At 37.5% G+C, this 27,106-nt stretch overlaps 1 protein-coding gene across 2 annotated transcripts in view; it reads right to left on the bottom strand.

The window, feature by feature from the left end:
- LOC134790652 (uncharacterized) overlaps nt 1-27,106 on the bottom strand; it is a 268,621-nt gene that overhangs the window by 191,776 nt on the left and 49,739 nt on the right. The window contains exon 1 of one of the 2 annotated variants that reach the window (XM_063761522.1): nt 13,038-13,684. The exons of the other annotated variant lie outside the window; for it this stretch is intronic. The gene's annotated coding sequence lies outside the window, so the exon portion shown is untranslated. Of the gene's footprint in view, nt 1-13,037; nt 13,685-27,106 lie in introns of those variants that run through there. 2 annotated transcript variants of the gene reach the window in all.

The following is a 27,106-nucleotide window of genomic DNA, read 5'->3' as shown; positions in this document are numbered from 1 at the left end:
TGCGGCTTCGATCCAAGTCCCCCATCGAATAACTGTTGGTTTAGGTGGTAAAGCTAAACCAGGACATTGTTCTCTGAAATATTTAACTCTAGAGTCCGATTTTAAAAATATTTGTTTTATATATGCAATCATCTTATCCGCATTTAGAAATCCATTACGTATTTCTTCACTTAATCGATGAAGGCCATGTGCGAAACAAGTTACATGCAATATTTGAGAATATGCACGTTTCAACAATTTTCCAGCCTTTAACATGTAACTGGCAGAATCCGATGAAAAAATAAATACTTTCCGTTTGTAATTTTCAGCAGAGTCAGTCCATAGCCAGTTCAGTGTATTTTCATAAAACTGATAAATAGTTTCACCATTTACCGTTTCCAAAACCTTGGATGCTATTAAATAGAATCTGTTACCAGCGTTTAAATTCAAAGGCATCAATAGAAAATGTACAATTTTTCGACCCAAACAGTCACGCGTTTCGTCAATAGAAACCCAAAAACTATCAGCCTCTCGTAATTCACTCCTTATATTTTGCATTGTCATTTTATAGGCTTTTTCCAAATAAATTTTACGTATTACTGATTCACTTGGAATATCGCGGACACCACAATACTTTTGCAAAAAGGTATTAAAATGATAGTTGCTCAGTTTAGACCAGGGAATATTAGCACATATCATCATAATTGTCAAATCCATATAAAAATCTGTGTTGCATTCTGAATTACTCCGGTTCTTCAGGTGATTTTTTGACTCAACATGACCCTGAACATCAGATTTCCGGTAGGTTCTCAGGCGTTTATCACAAATACGGCAACGTAATTGAAATCCGTCGAAAAATAAATCTGGATAGGAAGAAATCCATGATCGTATACATTTTTCACTTGCCGGACGTCTGGGAGGCATAATTTGTAATTAAAAGAAATTATATTGCTTAAAGAAAATACGTTTCTAAAGAGACAACGTCAAAGTGTGACAAGTGTGATAGAAATATTACGTATTTTATCTAAATGGCCAGTAGTAAACAATGTCATTAAAATTAAGTACCTATGTGTATGTATTTATCTGGTGTGATGATATCCTATATTAATTAGGTAAATATCGATGAATTAGTAATGCTCAATAGATGATATTTTGTGTTAAATTGTTATTTAATAAATCTTAAAAAATAAAATATGTTAACATCATAAAACGAGGAAGTCTCTACTGTACGGAACTGGGGTATGTTACCTAAATGACGGGCGTTTGTCCGATCCTTGCTCGTAACTTATGGACCTTATATAGTGCTGTATTTGTACGTTCATTTGTTTATCTAGTCACGCTTGGAAAAGAAACTTAATATAAAAAAAATGGTACAAAAGTACCTTAAAGTTTCCATTCAAACAATTAAACTCCAGAACAATAAATATACAACTTTAATCCAAAATTAGTCCATTCTAGTTAAGTTCGTCGCTATCTAAGATTAATCCTATCTTAACTTTTAGGTAAATCGGGCCTTTTTGTTACTTTATGTTCTAGCTGTAAGGGTTTTATACCTAAACGTAATTTTAAATGGGGAATACCTATACGAGTATATCAAAATGTATGATGTGCTTACGGTTACGGGGACCGAGCCCGGAGTCCGGATGTAGAAATTGCCGGTTGTGCCACTCAGGTACCTATGTCATAACTATTTATGAAACAACTAGTTAAACTGTAATAATCTAAATTAACTGTGTACATAACACTGCTGCCTGTAATATGAACTATTTCAATTCAATAGGTGGTAATTTTCATTTGTATTATAAAGCTAACCAGCTTTTATCAAATAAAGCCTATAACGCAAAAAAATGTCAATTTGCGGACATGAACTGGAAAGAGCTGTCATCACACCGAAAAGATGCATTTAGTTTCTTCGTCTTAATCTTGGGGTTGTATAAAAAAGTTAAATTAAGTTTGCCCTACTCTGAACTTTTGAAGTGTGTTTTCGTGTTTAGTAATTTAGTTGCTTGTGTGTTTAATAAATCAATAATCTTTGGTGAGAGAAAGGTCCTTAATCGAGAAAATATCACCACAGTTGAGCAAAATCTGGTCGATTTGTGTTAATCTAATTTCGACCCCTCTACCCCATTAAACCGCAGTGGGGTGGTCACCCCAAAACTATTGATTTCGTTTATTATCGTCCGACGACTCTTGTATAACAAATCACTTAATCCTTTTGTGGACGTTGTTGATTGTGAACATGATGCACAAGCTTAAGTTATTTATCGTTTTATTTACTGCTTTAATAAAGTTTGGTTAACATATTAGGGTAACCTCAACACCTTCACGTTAATTTTGTTAAATTTCGGTACCTATCTACCTAATATTCGTTATTAAGGTAAAGTACTGGTGCTCGACGCGGTCCCAGTACGTGTCATCTTGAAACTTAAGTAATTGTCAATAGAGGTGACAGCAATGTGTCATCTATTGGGCATTAGCGTGTCGAGCACTAGTACGTTTACCTTAGGTATACGACCTACGAAGTTTGAAAATTTTCCATGGAATGATGGTTTCGTTGTATTTGATGGGTTGTTGAATTCAAGCCTCAATCTATTACAACCCCAGCCAGCCAGCTATTGCGATAGGCTTCTTTCTCGAAATTCCAACATGGAACCAAGGTCTCTAATCATAAGATGATATTCCCGTAGGAGTATTAATGACAAAAATACCAACTAATAGACCTTGATCTGTCCTAGGATTAACACATGATTTAGATTAGATTTAGATGTCTTTATTTCAAGATGAAAATTACACTATAAATTTGCTACATTCGTCAAAATTATGTTTATCTTCTCATCATGATTGTCAAAAATTACATTATAAATTAAAAATTAAAAATAATAAGATTAATTGTGTCTCCCAATAAGGATCGTCATGTACAGAGAAAAACATGTCAAACAATTGAATATAAGTAAACCAAATTAACATTAAAGTCGATGTCAACGTAAATAATTTGTAACTGTCATTAAAATGTCAAATAAAGATAAAAAATGATGATGTACTTATAATAAATAAACCACGTCGCATTTTATTGCAAGGCCGTTGTAAAAGGTCCCTCGGTTAATCTAACTTCGTCATATAGAGCAGGAAGTACCTATACCGCCGTGCGCTGGCCCTTGGGGGCGGTAATGTGGGACGTTAGTACCTATAGTCTTTGCATTCGGCGCACATTGGCAAGGGCTCGGCAACACTTGCCGACGACATCTTCACAGGACGACCAGTGGAAGTCAGATCTTCGTTAGACGATCGATTCGATCGACGAGATAAAATATTTTAAGAATAAATATATATTTATGCTGCTGACGTGGCACGGACTTGGATTAATTCAGTTGTCACATCAAAGATATCAAACATTCCATAACATTATTCAATTTTACGAGTATCTCCGTATTTATTAGCAGCGTCACAGCGTGTAAGTTTTTCATTAGTCTATTCTAATCCGCATCTGGTCTCTCATTTTGTGCCATTGAACACGCGTAATTGTCTTCGCCAGTAGCTGTCTTCCAGCGTTTGCCACCTTGCGTAGATCATCACACTCACACATAGGTACTTACTTACACACATAGGTAATTACTTACAAGTATACTTAGTACGAATACAATCGTAATACTGTATATATTATTACAAGTAGAATATTCTAGACGATGCCATCACTCTAGGTAGAGCCACGGTAGGTACGTACGAGTCTGACTCAACGCATGTACTCAAATCTCATAACGTCAGCAGCCGGCAGCGATTGTTTACAAATAAGAACGCGGTACTTCTATTTAAAGCATTGCAAAGTTAGTATGATTCGCTTCAAAATTCCACATTCTGATATTTCTGCATAAGTAGGTTCATTATTTCGAATGCTTCGAGTGCCATGGACAGCCCACCGCACAAATGTGTCCATCCTACAAGAAGTGGGAGTTACTGTCAGGCTGTCAACCATCTGTCTTCGCAGAATTTTTGAATTCTTTGGACACATAGCCAGAAAGAAATATGACAACCTGGAAATGCTTCTGGTAACGGGGAAAGTCCAAGGAAGGCGACCACGTGGAAGAAGCCCAATGCGATGGACAGATCAGATCCGCGAAGGCACTAAATCTAAAATCCACGATGCACTGCACACTGCTGAAGATCGCAACAAGTGGAAGGAGTTAGTCCACAAAATAATTCGTGGAGGCCACGACCCTCAGCAATGAGGAATACGACACAAGGAGGAGGAGGTTCATTATTTACACGCATTGGTAAAAACAGACATAACAGATTGACGTGCATACGTAACTCGTTTTAATTTCCCTTGGGTATAATGATGCTCTCGAGAGCTATTTCGGTTTCGCTCGTAGTATCTATCTTGAGATGTAAAGCACTTAACCCGGCGTATTTTAACTGCCCAAAATAAACTACGTCTGTAAAAGTAAAAATCATCAACGAATAGGGTAATAAAACCAGTAGTAGGTATAGTTACTTATGTTCAATTAAGACTTTTGCCCATATCCAACGGCTGTATCTTATTTGACTGGATAAAGCTAGGGATAACATTACAATATAATGGGAACCCCCCGTGTGGAAACCGCAACGCCACTATAGCGGGCAACCGACCGTTAAAACGCGTCTTGCCAAAACACGAGCCGTCTGTTAGCTTTAATCTATTATAGAAGCCTTTAAAGGAATTAATCTTTATACCGATATGAAACCGTTTGGTTTTGGTAGGTCTAACCTAACCTGAAGTAGGATTGCACAAGTAAGAAGAAGCATGCTTATCCAAAACATACCCATTTAAAAATATCAAGCTTGTATGACCCCGGATATCTTGTAAGAATCAGTATCAGGAAGACTGTTCAAAACTAATGTGATGCAAAGTACAAACGTTACCCAAGTAACACACAAGCAGGATAATAGAGTAAAATTATCATCTTATTCAAATTATGATTGCATAAATTTTGTGTATAAGCGGTGGAAATTACTAAATTCGGTATAAAGAAATATGTGTGCCTAGTGGGGCCTATATACCAATTAATGCTGAATAAATTTTGCATAGTATCGGTTTTGCATATTAAAACTGAATATTACTTATTTCTTACACAGTTAGTCGGACATTATTCAGCTGAAAGCATTTGTGGTTACTAAAAGCTGCATAATAGCGGCATTAGCAGCAATTAGCTGTATATATTCTGTGTTGTGAGATATTAAGCAGACAATATTAAGAAAAATGTGATAGTGGCTACTAAATGCTGAAAAGAAGCGTCGGTGGAGACTTTCAACTGTATAAAAGCGGTTGCAGTTTCTGTTTTAATGCTAGTTTTTGAACAAAGATGGACGCTATTACTGGAAGCTGTAATGAAATCCAAATCTTATTTGTTATTCAGTAGCTGCATATATGAGTTAATTATGGCTTTTATAGACATAACGTCTGAATAATAAATACTAAAACAACACTTATACTTAAGTTATAGCGATTTTAGTACACATGTACTATCTTTTCTTGCTAAAAGCTGCAAAATGAACGCAATGACAAACGCTATTCAAACTACTGCTTAGTATCAATAAGTGCGCGGTGGAGAGAGTTCCGTAGCTTTATACACGGTCAACGGTGCTACTTGAGCCTGATTGCCTTGAGCTTGAGCTTGTTTTTATTTTATTTTGAACGCATCTTGCGTATTTATTCTTTAATCCAATCATTATTAAAAAAATCGAGGTTTAGTTTTCCTAACAATTCTTTTCGATTGGTTATTTTACGTAAACAATTACTAGCTTCCATCGTAAATACTGTTAACGGACCATTTGCATACCTTACTGCAACGAGATAAGGTTTACCAATGGCCATTTAAGGTTGTTGCTAGTTGGCAAACAAGGTGTCAAATGCTAGTTATTGATATTGTTGCATTAAAAACTTGTAGACTGGACTGGGTATGTGAAAAATAAAATAATCACCCCCATTAAAATATAGCGAAATCGGTTTTCCTGTCGATTTTGAACGGACTGTTTTTAGGTTTCAAGTGGGTCTACTCATACCAATCCCACACTATACTCGTACTCATACCTAAACAATACTGCCCATACCAAACTATACTTGTACTCAGTGGCGTAGCTAGGGGGGGGCGGCGGGGGCGGCCCGCCCCGGGTGTCACCCATTTGGGGGGTGACACCCGACCGTGAACATCAGTAGTGCCATGTATAAAAATTGAGATTTTGACAGAATATTCCTGATCATATTTAAAGACTAAAATGTCCTATAAACTGTTTTGGAATTCGCCTAGTTTCATACTCCAGTACCACCAGCATAGCAATGTACAAATTGCAGAATATTCCCAAAAAGCGGAAACGTTCTCGAGAATGTTCTCAGAACATTCCTGCAACATGGAAATTATTTTTCCGCCATCTTGGATTTTTTCCAAAAAAAATTTTTTGTCATAGGAATCTAGAGGCCTCTATCTCCCGCCATGCTAAATCTCAGCGCGCTCGGACCAACTTGAAAAAATTAAAAAAAAAGTCGGCCATTTTGTTTTTTTTTTTAATGCAGTTTGTTTTGTCTCGGGGCCCTCTATGACATTTGGTCGAGCACCCCCCCCACCTATCACGCACCGTTTAAGAGCCAACAGGAGTGGTCATTTCTCCATACAAACGTACTCCTCGTTTTCCTCCGTGGTTTTTGAAGCTAGAGCAATGATTTTTTCAACACAGATTAAAATTGTCAATATCTGTGTCGGACCGTTTTGCTTTTTTTGATATTTTTGTTTTTTAAGGCGCTAGAGCCCTTCAAAAATGGCCAAAATGGCCTAATTGACTATGCCGCTATGAGAGGCGTGGCATTCAAACTGATATCAATTAGCCAAAAAAGCAAAACGGTTCGACACTGATACTTTCATAATCATTTAGATTTCCAAATTTGGTTACGATTGGTTAAGTTTTGGAGGAGGAAACAGAGGAGTACGAAACCTCGATTTTTGAGATTTTTACGCAGGATTTTTCGCCTTGTCCTTATCGCACTACTTTTAGGTGCCGCTTTTGTTAGCGAGACGGGTATATTTACTTAAAATATTTAAAACTCAGCTCCTGTTTCGTCTAAAAAGTTGCCATACAAAATAAAAGTGGCCAGTTTTCCCGCAATTGTAGCATTTTTCCAAAAAAAAAATTTCATAGGTATTTAGGGGACCCCGAGATTCCGTGACCAAAATTTCAGCGCGCTAGGACAAACTTGAAAAAATAAAAATAAAGTCGGCCATATTGAAAAAACATGGCGGCGTCAAAAACTGCCAGGGTCCCTCTATGACATTTGGTCGAGCACCCCCCACCTAGGTCTGACCGTTTGGCCGGGTCGTCATACATTTTTCTGACCGGAAGCGGTAGACCAAAAGTCGGAATTTTCTGAGGGTAAGGATACTACACCTAAACTATCGTGAATATTCATGGTATAAACTACGATAAATAAATAAATTCTCGTTCTTGAGAACATTCTCAGAAATTACCAAGAAATTCTCATGTGGAAAGTTTCGAAACTTTGGAAAGTTTTTTTTTTAATTATGTGATTATTTCTGTAATTGACAAAAAAAAAGTTAAAATTATTTTTGGGTGACAGTTTTACAAATTTACATACATTTACATTTTATGTACAAAAAATCGAAAACAATTTTATTTTGGCGAAATTGACGTAAACTCTTTTAGTATATTTTCCTTATTTTGGCCTCAGAAATGCATGGTTAAAATCTCTCTGGGTTCCTGGTATGTAACAATAATATGTTGGCGCCTCGTAGGTTTTTTTATTCAGAAAGGATTTTTTCATTATGTGATTATTTCTGTAATTGAGAAGCTATGTCACTGTTTCTAATTGGGTGACTCTGGACTATTTGAAATTCATTGTGAAATGGGATTTTACAGAATCTCTTTCAAATCGCGCACTTGGCAAAAAAAGATTTTTTTTTTTTAACGTAAATTATTTGTATATCTTTCACGGGACAATGATGACTCGGACCTTTGGGAGGCGTGCGCGGAGCCCAAGCCAACATGTAGATGCCTTTATGACACTTATGAAATGTGGGTTACACCAAGCGGATGCTGTCCTTGCCCGTGTCATAGAACGCGCGCAGAGGCAACACCCGCCAGGGTGTGGACTATTGAGAGTTCATGGAATCTAAAATGAAAGCGATGGAGTAAATTGTGAGCTATGGAATATTAAACGTAATTTTATAATTGTAAAATATTAAACATATTTTATTTACAATTTTGATTGAATTTTGGGGTGACACCCACAATTTCCGCCCCGGGTGCCACCCATGCTAGCTACGCCACTGTTGTACTCATACCCGTGATACCCGCTACTAATATACCCGCTCCTTCGCACCTATACCATATTCATATTCATACCATACTCGTAACCATACCATACTCATACTATATACATCTTCGTACTCACGTCGTACATCTTTGCGTGTACCTTTACCTACTACATATTTGTCGGAACTGATAACGGAAAAAATAACTGTGTAATCTGCCGTGCCCCCAGATTTATCATATAACTTAAATATTATATCGCGTTTATAATATTAGTAGGAAGTAGGATTGAATATTGCCCGTGTTACATACCTATAATGTTTCTCATCAAACTAGTGAGGATGTATGTGGTTTTTACCATTTGTGTATAGAACCCTAATAGGCTTTAAGATTGAGAAAACAATTACTATTATCACAGTATAAGAACAGTAGTGAATCTTCATAGAAATGTGCCGCTGCCGGCTTGAATGTGTGCGTGCGCGCCGGGCGCCGTGTACGCACGCGCTGCCACGCACACATTAGCATAATATACGGGGGAATACGGTGGCGGCAGTGTGGGCCGTACCGCGACTGTGATCGCGCGCATTCGAGTACGCTACCCGCCCGCTCGCATTTGTCTGCTCTGACGGTACGCCTTAATTTTTTTGATCATGACTATGAACAGAGGCAATAGTATAAGTAAGGTACTAGATTGAAAAGCTTGATTATATCACTATTGTATACAATACTTTTTCTACGAATCAACAAAAATAATACTTTAAACTAGTAGAATCATACAAACAAACCAAACCAAAAGTATACACTGTATACAGCTAAGATACGGGAGCAGCCGCGATACCTTCATAATACTGGTACGCGCCCCGGCCGCCGCGTTGGTTGGTCAATGACACCTTCTCGTAACTCATGAGGCCCTGGTACTTGCTCCGCGCTAAATTCAATTTTTAGACAGTTGTTTTCCCGATTTTGGCCACCGTAGCCTATGGAGACTAACAAGCAACACTAAGTGGTTTTCGTAGTCTATGGATGTTGCTATATTAAGGGTGTCACATGCGCGTTTCTGATTTATTACCCAATTGTTTCTACTATACAACCTAAAATTAATAATTAAATTGAGCTATGGTTTTGTTTCGCCCTCTTGACCGCGGCGAGCTGTAATTGGTCATTTTCATTATAGTTGACTAAACTGTATCGAAATGAATATTATAGTTGAGTTGGGAGCCCGTACATTAAAAATACCCATTTGCAGTTTGGTATAAGAAATCTTAATTCAAAAATTACAGTCGTACAGTAGAAAAAAAATATAGTGTCTCAATAACGACTCCTCAAACCCGGACTTGTCATTCTTCATAATACCTACTTGCCCATGCTTCCCTAAAACCTTTTTACTAAATTTATACGTAAGGATGAGAATTTACTTTACTTTAACCGCTAACAATAAAGCGTTCCGAACATGCAGAAACCGGAGGATTTTTTTCTGTATCGAATTTATAATTTTTTTAATAACTGCCATTTCCTAATGTTAATATTTAAAAAGCGTTTTATTTATACTTCATTTATGAATTGATAGAACATTTCATTATATTATAATAAATAGAAACGTAGTGCTACTCATAATATGCAAATAATATTTAACTAAAAATAAAAGTGACAACCCTAAGCGCCAACGCAAGAGTAGGCAAATAACTTGCCGAGCGGCCTTAGATTCACTACTGTTCTTAGTGTACTGTGCTATTATACTGATGTTATTCAAAACTTGTTGTTCTAAAACCATTATTATCTAACATGTAGCTTAGTAACGCGAATAATGTGAATGCCTATTCAGAAATTTAGCACATAATAGCTGTGGCAGCAGCTTATATTCAGCACAGTCGGACGCCATTACGGTTGCTCATATTCTAATCTCTACAATTAAATAGGAATTTAAAATGAACTGAAAAACCCATTTATATTCATTTATAAAACTAGTTTTATCGTAGCATAACTTGTTAAAGTACATTTTCTATCACTAAGGCCCACTTGCACCATTCCACTAACCCGGGGTTAACCGGTTAAACCTGGAATTACCATGGTTACCAGTACAATTTGACACTGAGTTAACGGTTTTACCGCATAACCCCGGGTTAGTGGGATGGTGCAAGTGGGCCTAAAACATCTAAACACCGCAAAAAAATTACAAATGTAAAAGTGGAGTACTACATTTTCTATATTTACTTTCTAAACACTGCATTATTTACGCGGCGCTTTAAAATTTTAAATAAAATGTATATATATATTTACAGTAAAGTCGCATGCGCAATGAAATTGATATTATGTAAACATCAAATCAATATATGGGTAATGTCCTCCTTATTTTGTATTCAGTTCAGAAACTACACTCTGACACGAGTTCAGAAATTAAAATGGAAGACAAATCATACACAAATAGCTGAATATATTTTCTGTAACAATGCACTTTTGAACCAAATGCTGCATAACGTGTGACTAACTGAGTCATTCTATACAAAGCTGGATAACTTTGGTTTAAAAGCGGTATAGAAGCTTTTGACAGCCTCTATACAAGTGTTATTCAGCGATCCAATGTGTGGGCACACACTTATACAGCTATTACATTACTGTTATTCAGTTTTAAGCGGCGTGGGCATGCCCACTTTGCGCACAAACCTTCTGTATAACGTCTGTATTAGCGCTTATACAGAAGATATACAGCTACCTTATTCAGCATTCAGTACGGCATGCTCTATTATTCAAACAATATTCAGCTACTTTTGTGTTACTTAGGTAATGCTTAAGTTACTCAATGGGAATCTACATATAAATTCCTATAAACTATCTATCTATTGATATGTAAACTTATTGTTTCCAAACATTCACCAAATGCTAACCAAAGACCTCCTTCCCTTTTGTCTATTGTCACCATCGATTATTGTCGCGTCTTCAATTGAGTAATAGTGCTTCCAATAGCTGTAGATATAAGTTACGTACCCACTACAGGCAGTTTTCGACACAATTAGCATGTGCCACGACAGCCTCGAAACGTTCAGATATACTTATCTTCGCCTCTTCCTATTTAAGGAAACCATTTCTATAAAACATATTGTTTATCGATCGATTATCATAAGATCAAAGTGTCGAATTACTCGAATCACTTAGTTCTCCATCGGGCTCCTAATAAATGATATTAGTCTCACTAGTGGAGTCATATCCTAGGTGGTACCATGAATTTATGAAACGAAGTATGTATCAGCAACATACATAGGGCTTATAAAAAGCTGACGAACTGCGCCCGTCCGTCGACCTCATCGCGACGCCATTGTAACTCGGCTGCTGCTCATGAAATATGGACTGACTGTCTGAAAGAAAAAGCCGCTTCCGCACTTTACAAGTCAGCTACTAGCTTTGTGCATTTCTTATCAACAAATCTTTGGACATGGATTTTCTGGCTTCTATCGATATAAATTCGAAGGACTTGTACCCATTATGTACATATCTTCTTTTGGATATGAATATAAATCGAGAAAAAGTGATCTGTTCTGAATCGAAAGCATACAGTTCTCACGTTCCTTTTAAACCGGTTTCGCTTTATAAAATCTGCGCATTGGCGAGCGGTCTGCTCACACAAATTAGGTACACGCTATGCATTTGAATACTCCAAAACCTGTAACATCCCTCTTGTAGTTTAGTAAACTTGATTCTATTATTAGAGTATTTTAATATTATCTTGATCTTTCGTGTTTCAGCTTCATCCTCTTGGTAATAACGGCGTCAAACAAAGGAAATTATATTGGAAATGTTTGTGATATCCGCTTTGTATATGGCGTATTTTCTGTAAACCTAATCACAGCTGTACTAAAGATCACTTTGATTTCCAGTGGCATTAGCATATCAAAGGTCTCCGAACTCATTTATTCAGCATAGTGTGAATCTCTGCGTTGTGACAAAGGCCGACCTCAACTCCCTGCTAGTGTATATTTTAATATTCAGTATTTTACATGATGCATAGTTTCCCTCATAATCAGTTTTCTATTTGAGTAGTTTTTAAATACCTATCTCCTTCGATGGCATTTACATACTTTATTATGATCGTTTCTTACTGTACTAACAGTACTAGCACGATCATATTCTTTAGGTGCTAGAATTGTCACTATAGACGGTTGCTGCTGTTCTTCTAGAGACTCATTTCGCAAGCTTCTTCCATTGATAGGCTCCATCAATGCTCCCGTCATATTATATCCCGTTATATCTATAGGCTAATAGTTGCCTGAAAATAAATATTTTCATTTCATTTCATATTATTAGCCGACATGATAGGTACTTTCATGTTCCCTGCCCACGCTGAGGGATCGTTCCCCCGCTCACCTGTGGGCATGGGCAGCAATAGACATCCTTTATATGCAAATGTTTATTGCCAAAATCAGATTACAGTAAATAGTGGTTTTATTATTTTATACCTATATAAATCAAATATTGGAGGAAGTACCCGCAGCGTAAGTATACTTCGACGTACTACTATGTCGCACTACCTAAACACTACGTAGATACTTACATTAGCATTTTGCCTCCATCTACCTAGATATTAAACAATAGCTATAAATATTCATGGCGTTCTTCGAGAGCTTTCAAAAATATTTTGCACACCTACGAATATTTAATTTTCTATAGAATAGCTTACTAATAATAATGTTCAGTCTATTTACAGCAAGGTGTTTTGAAGCAGCAAATCTAGTGTTTCGTAAAAATTATACCAAGCTAAAAAAAAAGGAGCTTACCCGTTACTTTACGCTGAACGACGAAAGTCCGCAGCGGGTACGCACGGCACAAGGAATAGGTGGACACCTAGCCTAGTCAGCCCAGTGCATATTCCCAAGGTAAACAAAGATTACATAAACTCAATCCCACGCACGCACGTCACCCCAATCGATTTTCAAACTTTCGAATACGCCCACTTATATTTTACAAGTAGGCACACGGAGGCTAAACTCGCTCGAACGGCTTATTTGCAGCACTGGTTCCAAAAAACCGATTAATCGGAAACTTCTATGCCCTTGAATTCATACAGGTTATGTTATCGATAGGAAAAGCACAACACGCGCACTGACAGTTCAAACAATCACAAATCGGGTTCGAAGCCGGTCTTGGTAGAGTTCACTGAACAAGGCGGTGATTGTTTTTTATTTTTGTTTTAAAAAATGTATCTGTTGATGTATCACGTAAGATGCGATGTATGGGGAAGGTTAGCGAACCCGTGGCTCGCGAGTGCCGGGCGGAGCGACGCTGGTCCCCCCGCGATCAGGCGCTGACTGAGCGGCGCGAGGGCGCCAAGTGGCGAGTGGCAAGGATGAGACCCCGCGCGCCTCGCCCGCAGCCGCCGGCCGCCGGCAGTGCGCGCGCCTCATACACCACCTTAAACACTCAGCGCAAAATATGAAAGGCGTTAAAAAAACACCTCCAAAAATTTCGAGCACCAACTTAAGTAGCTTTTGTTATTCACGATTCACGACACTTCCAGGAAGTCGTAAAAGCTTTATTGAACAGCTGAAGTTTCAGTCATCAAAAGTTAAATTCTCGGGACAAGCTGACATAATCCTCTATATAGTAGAGTCATTTATTTACAACAAGATGATTTAAAACTCTGGATTTATTGTTAATATAAGCAAATATAAGTATGTATATATTATGTAGTATAGTAGTTAGTTCATAAATTCCCTTTGCATCTCCATCATCCGACGAAATCGTAAAAAATATTCTATCTAAAAAAAATCAAACCCGTCGCTAAAATTAAAATCGTTCTCGGTTCAATCAATACCTATCGACTGTAGAAACACAAAGGGGAAATATATTTTATTTTAAGATTTCCAATACCCTTTTTAAAGAGATGTTATTATTAACGGGCGATTTCAATTTTGAAGCCTCCCAATCTGTGAGAGGCAGCCTTTGAAAGAAGTAATAGAGTCTTATCAGTAAAGCACACTCCTTGCATAATAATGGATGATAAATATTGTTAATAAAAATGGTTGATACACGGGGAGGGTGTTTGGTGTGCGGATGCGGTACGCAAATCACTATTTATCACAAGATAGAGCAAATAAGACAACTAGCACTTACCGTTCTTGTAACGAAAAATACGCCGCTGGCCGCACCGTTCAAATAGCGCCACTCTATAAGTCTATACTGTTCTTGAAACTCAATTTGTAAACTCAGACGCAAACAAATTAAGATAGGTACGCTTCGAGATCAAGATGCAGTAAAGTAAGAACACGAGCATGTGAATGGTTACCGCGGCCATCGTGATGTCGGCTTCCCTGAGTTCCTAGAGCTTCCCTGTACATGTATGATCGCCGTCTATCTAGTGGAGGGATATCTATATTGCGAAGTCATCCGCTGTCAGGGGCAGGTGATTGAGTCTTTATCGCTGCGTCGGCGAGGGGCTGTCAACGCCACTTACGCAGACCGAGGCTCTCATAACTTTCCTCCCAAAGAGCGAACATGAAAGCTCTATGAAACAGCAAAAGTAGCAATTATTTTAAGCTTTCCTTGTGGTAAATCTTGTTTACAACAATTACATAACTACTAATTAGAGTCTAAACGGTGGGTAGCGTGCATAATTTATAATGTCCCATATGACTATTATGATCAGTGATCGTTAATTTTCCAGCAATTTTGGTGCAGCTTAGTAAAATAAAGGATTTTCTTAATTTTTTTTCTAGGGAGAGGAGTGGTTAAGGTTAATATTACTGTAATTAAGCCTAATTATCTATTCCACCTAGAGTAGGGCATACAGATGCTTTTAACCAACAATGCTGCACCAAAATTGCTGGAAAATTAACGATCACTGATTATGATCAATATCCTCATTACCAGATAAAACGGCAAGTTTTATGAAACTGCAGCTAGGATTTTAAAAAATTACCTACGACATGTACATATGTACATTTAAACAGCAGAAAACCATTAGGAGAATTACGTAACAAATAAAAACAAGAGAGCGTCGCGAATAAAACGACGTTTTCGGGATCATTATATCTAATGAACCTATACCGTTTGCTCTTGGAACAAATATTTCTAAGTAATTTAGATATAATTATGCTAAAAAACATGCATATACAAAAACAATACACCTAAAAAGAGCATGAAATCAATGGGAAATAGTTAATCACATCCGTTATTAACAGAAACAAAGTTATTTAGAAATGACCCGTGAAATATAGCTCTTTATTAATGGTGATGGCGCTTTTGTCTTTGATGTGGCGAGCGAGATAAGGCTGATTGACGGTAACTGCAACTTATCTACATTCACTAAATATTTTGGCCTCTATTGCGAGCACGTTTCCAATATTACTTGAACCCGAGATCCATAGATATCCGTTATTTAAGGTGATTACGTCATGAAGTGGTTCACAAAAGCAAAGCGGTTGGTTAATGTTGTGAACACCATCTAAAAGTGTTATTCCCATTGTATAGAATGCTGCGAGCGCAAGCGAGCCGAATATTCGTAACAACTTAAGACTTTCAAGTAAATACTGTGGTTTATCACTGTGATATACTTCGATGGGTTACATTTTGTGGACGTCATATACCGGCAAGTCGATCATAACGCATATATTATACGGTTCTGTATAATTTAGAAACTAAGAGACCGGCATCAGCAATATCTTACTAAACTAAATCAGACAAAGTTAAGCTAAGACAAGACGTGTAAAGAAAATATGAAGTAGGTAGAGGTATATTTGTTAATTTGTCTGATTAAATTAATAATTAAGTTTGGCACGTGGAAAGCTTAAGACCTAATTACCGTGGGATTAATATAAGTAGACTACATTATTTTTTGAAATCCACTCATTGGAAAACAACAGACCGAATCCCACGCGTGCGAATTTGCGGGCACTGCTAGATTCTAGTTATTAAACTTCAATTACTATGCCCATGCCATCTGCTTGATGGGATTTTTGATATTTATACGGCGAAGCTACAGGTACGCTAGTACCAACACTTAGCGCTCGACTCGTACGTTATACGATAACCCAGGGCCAGGTAGAGTCGGCAGGCTAATGGGTAGCGGTACAGGGTAGCCCACTACCCCGCTTTCTAAGAACCCGTCGACCACTCGCGGCGACCGTTTAACTTGATAAACGCGGGGAATAATAATATCCCATGTCTGCTCGGTTCTTGAACACGCGATTTTTTGCTTACATGATTATATGTCTTATTGGCGATGGCGACCAATAATAATATTTACCTGCTTATACATATTTCTACACACAGAGTGTCCAATCGAATTAGTTTGTTTAAACTACAGTGGACAGTCTAAAAGGATAATTTTTGTTTCATGGAACCGTAGTGTATATTTTAAAGTTCCTAACAACACAACAGATGCATTGCCCCTTTTCATACTTAGCATTTAGTTTGAGATTGAGACTTCCCAATCATATTACTGGATTTTTTGGCTTGGGTAACTATACACCCATATTATTAACAATATTCAAGAAACAATAGAGTGCTTAATTAACCAAATAATATTAAGTTGGTAACTAATAACTAAAACAATATGCTGACAACATCTTTGGAACCAAATATACAATAGGATATGAATTAATAGCCTATTCAACCTGTTCAATAAAAAAGATTGATTGTAAATCTGTTGACGAGGCCTTTAAGGCGGGACGAGAGCCAAAGTACCGCGTTGGTACACAAAAAATATCCAACCGAATCGGGAATCTCCTTTTTTTGTAGTGCATGGGCGTTTATTAGGGAATGCAAACCGGTTTTTAATTGTATGGGAAAACCGGTTAATAACCGGTTATTACCGAAATTTCATATAAGTAAAAGCCGATTTGTATTCCCTAGCGTTTATATTCCATGTGGATCTTCCACAGACCTATATTAAGTAGAAATATACGCGTACGTCAAAACGGCTATACGATTTCGAAGAACAATTGAACATTATATAAAACAAGTTGTAATATTTAATTAATATACAACGATATTTATTTATTTATACAATTAAGAAGCCCACAAGCCACAATAACAATTAAATGGCCAACTCCATTTCCAATTGTGACGATATTATAAAGTTTAATATACTTCTAAGGTCAATTTTTTTATTCGGTCGACTAAAATGACATTTCCTAGTATGAACACAAAATAACATTTCATAGTATGAAATGTCATTTTAGTCTACCGAAAAAAAAAATAGACTTCACGGAGTCACAAAAACAACCTCACATCGATAAATGTTATTTTAATTGTTAAATCTCGGTATTATAGTTTGAATAATCTCAGGTGAATTTTTCGAGTTCGGGTGCTAATCCGTTAAACAAAAGCCTTTGTTTCTTTTAAGAGCGGTCTACAGCCACGTGCCAAAGCAACCATGTCGTTTAAAAAGCAACTATCGTGATAGTATTAAGGTTCAAATTCATATGACAGCTTGTTCAGAGAACAATTAGGATTAGGGTGGTCTTGTTTTTAGAGATAGCAAAAACGTGTTATCTCCGAATGAGCTGATTCAAGAATTTGAACCATATAATTAGAATGGTAAATTTGCTTTTTAAATGGGTTTGTTCCCGTTACTTACGTCGGGGCTATTAGCAGTAAGCATTGTAACCACTGCATAAAGGAAACAATATCTTTTGTTTAACAGATTAGGGTCCGAGCCCGAAAAATTCACCTGAGATTATTCAAACTATAGTTAAGGCGACTCGCGCGGCTGCGTGACTTCACATATTTTTGTGTTTCACCACATATTTCGGAGGTGCTAAACATTATTCATGCGTCAGTTTCCAAGGAAAATACATTTTTCATAAAATTCGCCCTCTGGTTCCATTTCTTACTTTGACAAGCCATCTACCTAAGACTGGTTACAGTAGTAGTCGAAATAATGTGTCTGTCTGTCTACCATTAAGATAATACACGCGCTGGCTTTATAATCTCAAAAACGATAAATCTGGTATACCTATTGTTACGTAATCACACTATAATATATTACAGTTTTTAGGACTAATTCTATAAACGTTTCTGTTTTGCGTTAATTGTTTATAGAAATATCTTTAAAGGAATTTATTAAATTAAAACCTTTGCAGTCCAAATGTCGCTAATGGTATTTTTATTTCTAAAATATAGCTTCCTCAAAGAGCGCTTAACTCGACCGTGAATAATCAGCTATACCTACATAGTGGATTTTTTAAATGGGGCACAGAGGGCAGCTATCAGATCCCGCGCTGTTACGCCAAAATGGGCTTAGAATGTAAATGTCAATAATTGTTAGTTAAAAAGTTAGGGATGGTCTCCTAAGAACATTTTGGTGTAGCAGCACGGGTTCAGGTAGCTGCTCTCAGTGCCTCATTTAAATAATCCAACCTGTAAAATGGGCACAATCTTATTTGACGCTATAAATACAGCAGTGGTTACTTGGTCTACTTATACATACACGTTTCCCGTACCCACTCAATCCAGGACACGGAAATTAGTCAATGTATGGAAACACGGTATATTTACGTTTATTTGCATTCGACTGTCACAGCTCATCTGCGGGCCATTTCCTGTACAGACGCGGTGCAGACGTCTACGTAATCACTTGCCTATATGTGTGTGTGTGCATGCTTCATGTTTAGTCGTCTAGCGAGTTGTGTGACCTTATGACATCATGTAGTAGTAGTGATGGGCAGTTCTCGAGAAGTTTCGGAAACAAGAGAATATCGCGAGAAGCTTCTGGAGAAATTTCTCTCGAAAGGAAATTTCAGAGAAAGTACTTCAAATATAAAAAAAATTAGATTATTTGTTTTTTGTATGTGTTGATATTAGTAATTTATAGGTATTCGCAATACATTTTAGTTCTTCTAAAACCTTTAAAGGCAAAATTCTCTTCGTTCTCGAGAAATTTCTTGAAAATGTTGTCCGGAGAACTTTCTCGGGTTCATTCAGTACCGTTTATATGGTAAATAGTTAATAAATAAAACACATTTTTGTTAAACAGGTAATTCGGAACTCGTGTCGATTTAAAACATTCCCTTCGGTCGTGTTTTAATTATTGATCACCACTCGTTGCGAATTTTCTAATTTTGCACTTCGTACTACTTTTGTATCGTAATATACTATTATGTATTAGCTACTGGAAAAACACATTAAAGGTTACCTCATTAAATGTATTCCCTGTAATATGGGCTCATCCAAACACTCCAGATTGATTAATCACTTCAGGTTCTTTCTTTCCTAATTCGTGTTTTACTTCAACCGGACTTTTTTCGCAATTTATCATATGCCGTACCAAATCTTGTGATGTTTTTGCATCTATACACTGCATCACAAAAAGAACACACGTCTATGATACATCCATCGTCCGACAAAGTTCTAAAGTACCTACTCAAACAGTTTACCTTTTTAATTTTAATTTATTAACTCGTTTGGTTTGTCACAACCGTCCACTTTCTTAGCATTGATGACACTGAGAAAAAAAAGCATTTGTACCCTTCCCTATTAAAAAAAAAACCGGGCAAGTGCGAGTCGGACTCGCGCACGAAGGGTTCCGTACCATAATGAAAAAAAAAAACGGAAAAAAAATGCAAAAAAAAAACGGTCACCCATCCAAGTACTGACCACGCCCGACGTTGCTTAACTTTAGTCAAAAATCACATTTGTTGTATGGGAGCCCCATTTAAATCTTTATTTTATTCTGTTTTTAGTATTTGTTGTTATAGCGGCAACAGAACTACATCATTTGTGAAAATTTCAACTGTCTAGCTATCACGGTTCGTGAGATACAGCCTGGTGACAGACAGACGGACGGACGGACGGACGGACGGACGGACGGACGGACAGCGAAGTCTTAGTAATAGGGTCCCGTTTTACCTTTTGGGTACGGAACCCTAATTACCTAGAGAATAAAAAAAAATCACATGCAAATAAAACAATGGAGTATTATTGGCGATAAGCGTTATGTACAGGGTACAGGAAAGTTTGGCGGCTTTCTTTTGTTTTATAAACTAGGTACCTGAGATAGTTCATGACATGACCATGATTCTTTGCCAAATATTTCAAATCTGTTTTATTAAATATTTACCGTTCATTTAATTAATGAGTAGAAATTAGTCATTTTGTATTAACTCCATAATATTATATTATATTACAGTTTGTCTAAACAGTTGTAAGTTCTTTAATATGAAACATTTTTTGTTTTATTATTGCACAACTAGCTTCTGCCCGCGACTTCGTCTGCGTGATGATGATGATGATTCATAAAAACTATCCTTTCTCGGGGCCCAATCTATCTCCATACCAAATTTTGTCCAAATCGGTCCAGCGGTTTAAGCGTGAAGAGGTAACAGACAGACACAATTTCGCATTTATGTATAACTAGCTTTTGCCCGCGGCTTCGCACGCGCAGGAGACTTTTTTTAATTTTGATTTTTTTTTACGGACCGAACAGTGACTGACCTTAGTCTCACCTGCTGGAAAGTGATGACAAGGCCGAAGGTGTAGCTCACTATTTCAGTAAAAGCTTATTCACAGTATTCACCCATGTCTAAAATTTTCGGTACAAAATAGTGTGTCGTTTTTTGCGGGGGAGGGGCACATCAAATGTATAGGTACGTCATGTCAGATAAACGTCAGTCCATTCCATACATATGGTTGACCATTGGCCGCCTATTTTCGACAGAGGGGAACGTCTGTTAATGGCGGCTCCATTGTTAATTACTCCGAGGTATTCACTCTTGACTTGAAGACACCTGAATTGTAATGATATCGATTAATCGAGCTCGACTTATTTAATATAATCTAATGTACGTGTTGTACCTAACACCTTTTAATTTATATTTTTTATTTATGTAGTTGTAGCCTTTTGTACCTATAGCACCTCCTTATACACTACATTAGTGGTTCTCCCTTGGATTGCTAGAGGACGATAAACATTGAGACTCAACTTTAGAGGAAGCTGCGTTGTGCGATTCTCCCTTCAAGCTGCGTGAACTTTTCATAATAATGTTAGTTTTTTGTCAACTTACTGACCCGTTAAGTCTCTGGGAAAAAGATAAGGACAGTTTTTCGGACGACATTAAACGGCAACTTGAGAGAGAATTGCAAAATGGTGCGGAGTTTTACATGGATGAAGTGTATCAGTGTGTGTGGTTTGCTGATACCTAGCGGAGGTGTCACGGTTTACCTCGGGGTGGGCTTGCTGATACCTGGCTACTGCTTCTCTGTGTACATCAGGGTTCATTTTTTGGTAATTCCTTGCGGCAGCTTTGTGATCTGATGATTTGTTTTGCATATATTTATTTGCGGCAGCTTTTAGTTGTTTGTTCCGTGTAGTATTCGTGAACCTGGCACGGCGTTTTTTAGTAACTGTTTTGGTAGCGGTAAGAGATAATGATGAGTCTGATTCTAAATGGGGTGGTGGGGTGGTAATCTCTTCATTCCTTCTCGTGGTAATCTTCTTGGCAACCACAGAGAGGAGTGAAGAAGGGGGCTCTGATATTGTGGGTCTTACGAGTAATTCACTGCGAATATATACGTAAAAATGACCCCTAGACAAATCACTTGAAAATCTTAGTCGGCCCACCGGATTACCCACAGTACCAACTCTCATATATAGCTCATTGTTGCGGTAAACTTCGAAAACCCACGGAAACAGTTGTCCTGCCGCTACCAACTCGCAGAGACTACCGTAAGTAAACGGGCGCGACATTTCAAGGCAGTATTCAACGGAGCTGGAGTAATTATCACCGTTACTGTTATGAGACATAATAACAAACTCCTCCCAATTGGCCACCACGTGACTAACGATTTGCTCGCGCACCTCCCTGGCCATCACCTGCGTATCATACAGAAGATAGGAGATGGCGCGAAACAGACAGGCTCCATCTCCAATTATAGGTACTACGGTGTGAGCCAACATGGTCCCATCTATATCCAACAATTCAACAGCCATTGTAGGTATTGGTGAAATTTTCCCTGAGCTAATAGCTAAAAAAAATTACTTTAAGGGATTGCATTCTCAAAAGTCTGGATCACGTGTGGCTGTAAATCAGCGTGTATGTTACAACCGTCTATGCTATCTTCGTAATTAGCATTCCCCACCAGGGGCCATAGTTCACGTCGGCTACGTTATATTTTAATTTTGATCCCATTTTTGTAATTAGCGTCCCACAAAACCATGGAAATGTTACCCATATTGATATTTTGATATTTCAACCCCATTGCACCGCCACCAGGGGGATGATTGTTCACTTCGGCTACGTTAATTTTAATTTTGATGCCATTTTTGTTATTAGCGTCTCAAAATACTATGAAAACGATACCCATATTGGTATTTTGAGATATCAACCCTATTGGGGACTTTTCCCCCTCTTAGGGGTTCAATTTTCAAAAAACCTGAAACACGTGTTTACTCATTTATCTTTAAGAATACTCTTGTGAAATTTGGAATAAAATAGTCTAACTAATCTTGTTTCCCCATATAAACTTAAACTTTGGACCCCCATTTCACTCCTTTAGGGGATGAATTTTGAAAAATCCTTTCTTAGTGGACCCCTAGACCTTATAAGGAATCTAGTTACCAAATTTGGACTTTCTAGTCCCAGCGGTTTGGGCTGTGCGTTGTTTTAAGTCAGTCAGTCAGGTCTTTCACGTTTATATATTTAGATAATATCGGTATGGATTGGCTGTTTTACATGAACGCCAAATGTAGTCGAGAACAATTTCAAGAAATATCTCGGGAACAAAATTAAATTATCGCTTAGAACGTTCATTTCATTTGGCAGAAACTCAACTTATCAAGCCAACAGCTGTATATAACATAAATCCAGACTATTTGAGCTTCTAGACAATAATACTCGAAATAACCAGTATTTTTTCTTAAATATTCAATCCGGGAATTTTCTCCTGGAAAGCTTCTATGGAGAACGTTCCACAGAAATTTCTCGGAAACTTCTCGAGAACAAAGAGAAGTTGGCCTTTAGTATCGTCTAATTGGTTCGAATTCCTTACGTATAGTTATTAATCACTAACAGTTATAAATTAAAAAAATATGAAATTTGATATTGTTTTGATTATATGTACTTTCTCAGAAATTTCCGTCCAAGAGAAATTTCTCGAGAATCGCTGAGAATTTCCAGGGGAAGGGATTCTCAAGAACGAGAAATTTCTCGCCGGCACATCACTAACTACTGTAGTAGATACCGCTGTCATGTGCCGCTATAGTCAGGTTATGGTCAATCGGGTAGTGTTGATTACTGATAACAATATTTTGGACTATTTCGTCGACATTTGAAGCTCTCATATAGCCGATAGGTAATAAATTTGAGTAAGTATGTTTTTTCGCTGATAATCAGTGGGCCCCTTTATACTCCTTATACTCTAGGACTAAATACGTTTGTATGAAAAGGCGGTTTCGCTTACCTATGTATCCAACTTCGAACCGCCATATTGTTGGTGAACTAGATTTAGTATATGATTAGGCTGGTTCTTGTCTATACGTACCCAATGGCGCTTTTACCATGTTCGTAGTTTTTCCGTAGGCAGATGTTGATTTCCTTTCCGACATTTCTTGTTGTGTTCCGCTCCATTTATCTCTCCGCAATTTACGTTTTACGCTTATTATTTCCGATTCAATTTGTTTACAATTTTCTGTTTCATAAACGGCTTAATCTTACAGATTCCGCATATGTACATGTAGTATTCTCTATATTTAAGCAGTTGCGTGTTAAAAAGTGTAATCTTCTATTAGGTACATATACAAGCAGGTATATCTATGTAATCCACGTAGTATAAAAAATGTAAACCTTCCGGTTGTTACCTGTTTAAAGAAAGTAACGTCTGGTTTTTCAACGCGTGAAACAAAGGTACAGACTAAACATTTACGTAAAAGATACTTTCTGATGTTGTTCCATTGTAAACGTGTAACGGCTCTCATTCGTGCTAAACCTTTTCAGTTGCACGGTTTAATTCTCGCCGAGACGAATACAGCGCCGGAAGACATAAAAAATGTTCATTTACATCGTGTTCCGTGTATTTAGGACCTTAATTTTCCTATTTGACGTATGTGATACCAAAAACGCACTGAAGGCGTGCGCTTAGCTTGTGTTCAAAGCTAAAGTAGTCACATGTGTCAGAACGTGACGAAATGATAATCATATTGAATTGAAATTAAATGTTTATTGATTACCCGTTTCTGAATACGTCACTACTACCACAGAATAAATAATAGTACTAGGTACAGAAGACTCACTCTCTAACAAAACGCGTCTGTTACGATCAGTGCGGTGTGGAACGGATGTACTTTTAGCTACCTGTAGCAAAGCGACGAAATCGCGGAGTGAGCCACGCCTGCTACTACTTATTCAGTTTTATGGTGCTACATAATAACGGTGAGATTTACCGACAGCCGCAGCCTAAGTCGCCTTAAAGCGTAATCCTTTCAAAGAAAAACAACGAGTAAATGCTTGTTAAGGTCTAGTGCTAATTAGCCAGCACGCACTCCGACCTCCGTGCTCAGACAATGCACCTTGAGGAGTAACTTACACTTTATTGTAGTCTTAACAACCTATAGACGAATTATTTTCATTGCTTTTTGCTTTTGTTGCAGTTGAGTATAAAGGCGAAAATTAAATGTGTTCGAGTAAAACGTTTTCTCAACTATACTATACTTTGCTTTAAGGCGTGGCGACTTGGGATAACAATCATGTGAAGTTACTGCTGCTGTAATTTGATAGTTTTGGGGGTTATGGTTATCGCTTCCAGTGACTCGTGCCGCAAGGGTTTCTGAATGGACACCGTCCCTAGCTAGAGTGACATTCATTGCAAGCAGCAATAACAACTTATCTTCATCGACTGTTTCATTTCCGTGTCCACCTTATCGTTACTTTTCAGCCTGTGCTCTCCCCTTACCGTCTAATTTTGGCGTAGTATGTTACACACATTCATAAAGGATAATGGGTACGTAACTGCAAAACACGATCAAATTAAGTATTAACGTAATTGGACAGCGTTACGGCTTCATTACTGTTGCAATGTAGTACATCAGTAGGTACAAGATAATTGTATCATACACGCACGTGGATAATGAACTGTAATGGCCGTAGAGAGTAATTTGAACTGACAGAAAAATTGTGATGGTACACTAATAAATTACCTACCTTAACCAAAATCTATTTGACCGACAGACAAAAAAACACATCAAATGAGCAAGTCTCCCAGACTCCTTCTACTATTTAAGTGTACATAACTTAGGTCCCTTTTCTAACTATAAGAGTCAGTTGCATCGACCATAATAGACGAACTGATCACCGTAGTGAACTATGAAATTTTGCCATGCAATAAAATTTTGCGAACATTTTAACGGTGACAGACGGTTTCGGGTTTAGTGCAATCGATCCTAAGTGTGTAAACTTTATATCCACTGAAGCCGATATTCTGTTTTTGTTAGTACGAAGACGCAATTTAATAAAGAAGCACAATAAAGAATAACAGCACTGTTACGAATAGTATGGTTACTGAACACTCCCGGGACGTCCCGGCAGCTTATTTCGTTGTAGTTGAGCAGGAAATCGCCTCCTCCAAACGCAGGCCGTGATTTAGTGGCCATTTTTCATCTGTATTGCACGTGGGGCCTGGCCGCCCGCCGCAATCAATTGAATACTTTTATTACTTTCTCCACTAAATTCTCGGTTTTTACCTTACTCGTGAAAACGGCTTTCGTTTACAGATAGCCCTTATTTTATACAATGTACATTTAAGCAAAGTAATGCCCTCATCTACAAATACGATAGTAATATTGTGGGATGAAACTAGTCGTAACTACATAATTTATAAAATTGTATTTCAAACTTGTTCCCAAGAGTGTTACTCTAAAAGGTAAACAGCTTTTTGAAACTTCAAGGGGAATTTAAGTGTTAAACATAGCTAGCTCTATTTTCAAATTGAAAGTTTTGGGATAGAACACCTCATGAGAACTTTTATACGGACTTTTATTCTAATATTAAGGGTATTTTTAAATAGGCAGATTGTTAAAAAAAAGGCCGCATTTATACTTTTGTCTTTCGCGTCCGAATTGTGAAAAGGGGTTTTCCTGAATAAATGAACATCCCTGAAAGGGAGTCGTGTAAAAAGGCACAAGTAGATTTCGTTTGTAAGAGCGATGAAAAAATGCGTTTTGTGAAACGGCCTGGGCACTGAAAGGCCCCGCTAATGGCAGCCCAAACGCCAATTATATCAATTAAATACTTTACGACTGAGCTGCGCCGAGCTTCTCTTTTTGTTTCATGCGCATTATTTATCCGCTTTAGATGTATTTATTGCCCCTCCAGTTCGGCAACTCTTGATACCAAAATCGATGTTTATATAAAGGAATCGAAAAAAATTAGGATGTATATTTAAACTTCAAACGTAAATTATTTTAATAATATCTGAGAAAATCTAGCTGTTAACGAGAAATTTGCATCAGATTATATACTCGGTAAGGCCAAAATGTAGATACAATGCAACTTTCTTATCCATTTTTGAATTAAGTACAAAGAGAGCCTTCCCGAACCAATCTAGTGAAAAATTAATTAAACCCCTGACTAAACTTACAACCAGAACACTTTATCTACATAGTACACATTACCTACATAAATATTTGAATTTCTTTGCAGACTGTGGGCACCATTCCTCACGATGTTTGCTTCGCCGAAAAAGCTACCAGCAATAGCACCATCCTACAGTTATGGCAACAAAGCACCGAGTTTTAAATAAAAAGAACTCGAGACTTGTGCTACTGTGAAGAACCTGGCATTGTTCATAATGGTCAAAGTATTTAATTACAAGGATTGTTGGCGGAGGCGATTTCATCCATTCAGCCTCATTTGCT

The sequence above is a fragment of the Cydia splendana genome, chromosome 5 (genome assembly GCF_910591565.1).
Source record: "Cydia splendana chromosome 5, ilCydSple1.2, whole genome shotgun sequence".
NCBI classification, from domain to species: domain Eukaryota; kingdom Metazoa; phylum Arthropoda; class Insecta; order Lepidoptera; family Tortricidae; genus Cydia; species Cydia splendana.
This window is presented reverse-complemented; position numbering and strand designations above follow the sequence as displayed.